This window comes from Sapajus apella, unplaced genomic scaffold (assembly GCF_009761245.1).
Source record: "Sapajus apella isolate SASKATOON/1434 unplaced genomic scaffold, GSC_monkey_1.0 scaffold73, whole genome shotgun sequence".
Taxonomy (NCBI): domain Eukaryota; kingdom Metazoa; phylum Chordata; class Mammalia; order Primates; family Cebidae; genus Sapajus; species Sapajus apella.
In genome coordinates, this window is record NW_022437013.1 from 2,349,760 (window position 1) to 2,353,324 (window position 3,565).

Here is a 3,565-nt window from a genome sequence, read left to right on the forward strand (position 1 = left end):
ATATACTGCTATTTAATAGCCTTTTAAAAACATTTTATGAAAATACTAAGGCTTGCTTTTTTTTTTTTTTTTTTTTGTTCCCTGTGTCACTCTATTTCTTAGTTACTTTTCGGTTTTGATTTCTGCTTTTCATGTTGAAGTTTTCCTCAAATGTCATTCCCTGATTAATCATTTTTAATTTAAGATTGAGACAAAACATGTTTATCAATAGCTCTATGTGTTTGAGCAGGGCTATCAAATGATATACTTCACTGTACACTGATTTAATAAATACACAGCTGTTTCATTTGGGATCTCTAAATTGTTACTCTGTACACATTTATTATCATCCTCAAAAATTTCTCTAAAGAAGAATCTTTCTAATTTCTGCATGAGAACTTTAAACTGGACTGCTAGTTTTCCCAGAGTTAAATTACAGAAAGGTCTAGGGATCTCATTGTGTTGATTCCCTCTTAATCCTTCTGTTTTCAGTATAGGACCGCTATCCTCAGTTGTGTCTGGTTTCTCCAAGTCCAGGTCCTTCTAGTTAAACTTCTTTGGAGAATAAATCTCTAGTTTTCTGCCCAGAGATATGTGTGTGTGTGGAAGAAAGTATATGGTCTGGGAGAGGATTTGGCAGTTGTCCTTCTTAAACAGACTTTCACATGATCCTGTTGACATTTGCTTACAGAGCTATAAGTTGCCTGTTTCTATCTCTTTCCTAGACTCTAAAGTACATATTAGATTTCTTTTTTAAATTCTTAACTTTGTTCCCCACCATAATCTTTGTCTTGCCCCTCAAGCTTAGATTTCAACTTTCTCCTTTCTGACATGGCTTGCTATTTGTTTACCTGCTTTCCAGCTTCCAAAATTGTGTTAGCATCTCGTCTGTTTTGCTGTTCTCTTTTTCCCTGTAGATTTATGTCTTTTTGTCCCATTAGTGGATTTTAGTAGGGAGCAGAGATTAATGCATGTTCACTCTACCATGTGTAACTAGAAGTTGGCATTGACTTTCTTGATAGATCAAGGATAGACTGTAGACAAATTATTTTATGCCTTGCTACCATTCTGAAATAAATTTGTCAATTATTGTGTGAGCTCAGCTGGTGCTAATAATAGGAAAGTTGTGAGTTAAAAATCTTGTAAGAATCAATGATCTCTGCTATGTTATTGGATCACAACTGTACCTTAGCCTTCACCCCAAAGCTCAAAAGTATTTTCTAAGCCTGCAGCAGGACCAGGTAAAGAAAAACATATAGTTCTTTTTTTTCCCATCCAGTGGGATGGAAAGTGTTAGTACATAATAGGAAAATAATATTAGAAATAAGAAAATTTATTCACAAATATTCTTTATAAGAAATAGTTATCATACCAATTACTAAGCAGGTAGCACGTGCTTAAACAGCAGCCTGCAATTCCTCTTGTCTTATCATCATTCTCAAGAGCTCAATTTCCCTGAATATGCAGAGTCCTAGGAACAGTCTGAAAATACATCCAATCCTCCAAGCACTTAACAGTTCTCCCCCAACTTTTTTTATTTTTTGAGATGGAGTTTTGCTCTTGTCCCCCAGGCTGGAGTGCAATGGTGTGATCTCAGCTCAGTGCAACCTCCGCCTTCTGGGTTCAAGCAATTCTCCTGCCTCAGCCTCCCTAGTAGCTGGAACTACAGGCATGTGCCAAGACGCCTGGCTAATTTTTTATATTTTTACTACAGATGAGGTTTCACCATGTTGGCCAAGCTGGTTTTGAATTCCTGACCTCAGGTGATCCGTCTGCCTCAGTCTCCCAAAGTGCTGGCATTATAGGCATGAGCCACTGTGTCCAGCCAGTTCCCCTTTTTTGAGTGTTTTTGGACCTGTGGCTAAATGTTCAGCAAATGGCAGCAATACAGAAATTGAGGCAGTGTTAGCGTGCATAAGGGCAAGACTGCCTACTTCCTTAACGTCCTGCCATCTGAGTAAGAGAGTTATGTAAAAACAATAGAGGACTGAGTTGGAAAAAAACTGGAGCCCATTAAAGCTTTTGACTTGACATTGGAGATGTAGTGCATCTGCTATACACACTGCTGTCAGTTGCTCTGTCTAGAAATGGAATCAACAGAGTCCTCTAGCTAGTGTTGATGTTACTGCAAGAGTTGATACTATGCCCTTCAGCACTTCACACTTTCCTCAGAGCTTTTTGTCTACTTTCATACACTGCTTAAGTAATTTTGATATAATTAAAAAGCAATAATATTTAACTCTTCTAAACTGAATGTACCTCAACAATGCTTCCCTCAAATCACCTATTGTTTAATTAAAATAAGTGACTCACCATCTAATTAAAATGCTTTTTGAAAGCAGGTAATTTACATTGCAATTATTTCCCTGTAACAGTTTGACAAGAATCTGCATAAGCATGAAATCTTCACTAACAAAAGAAGTGGGATATATAAATCAGTTTTCAAATCATTTTTATAGATGTCTTTAGAATTTCACTTTGATTGCTCCTAGCTTTTCTTGAAACTCTTGCAAAAGTCATTTTTGAACTCCAAATTCCCAAATTTCATAGTACTGCCTTGATCCTCCTGTTAACATTGCCGGCCACTTTTATTTTCAAGACTCGTCTATTTTTGTCTTCTTGTGATTATCCACTCTTCTTGTTTTATTCATTTCAGTCTGATCACAACTGCTTGATATGCCCACACTCTAACCACCGGATCCAGTTTCTCCACACACTTCTTCCATATAAATTTTCCTAACCTTGTTTTTTCTTCTCTCATAGTTTAAGTTCAAGCCTATTCAAGCCTATGCCATCTCACACTTAGACTATTGCATTAGATGCCTATGTGGCTTTCTGTCATCAATTCCACCTTACATATCATCACAATTACCTTCTAAATTATAAACTTTGTCATATCCCATCTCTCCTCAGAAACCCTTGACAAGATCTTCACCATTTATGATATACAGTTGATATTTCTTAGTATTCTGTAGACTAATCCCAGTAAACACTCTTAGTTTTATCTAATAATGATCTCCCCCTTCAACTCCAGCCACCCAACAAAAGCAGCTGTTACCCAAACATACCCCTCACCCTCCTAACTTTGTTTGTACTCAGTACATCTTTTACCCATAATATCTCACTGTCTCTTTTTGCTCACACATTTCTTTTAAAGATTTTATTCAAATAATTCTGCTATAGAAAGATCTGAAGTCAAATTTATCTCCATCATCCTTTGTATACTCCCTTCACATTTTGAAATATGTGAGTTAACAGAGAAAAACATAATAAGCCCTATATTTGATCAGATGCTTGACTTTCTTTTTAAAAAATTTTTGGGTAGGTTATTGGGGAACAGGTGGTGTTGGTTACATGAGTAAGTTATTTAGTGATGATTTGTGAGATTTTGGTGCACTTTTATCACCTAAGCAGTATACACTGCATCCTATTTGTATTCTTTTATCCCTCACACACTTCCCACCCTTTCCCCTGAATTCCCAAAGTCCATTTTGTCATTCTTATGCCTTTGCATCCTCATAGCTTAGCTCCCACTTACGAATGAAAACATACGATGTTTGGTTTTCCATCCCTCAGTTACTTCACT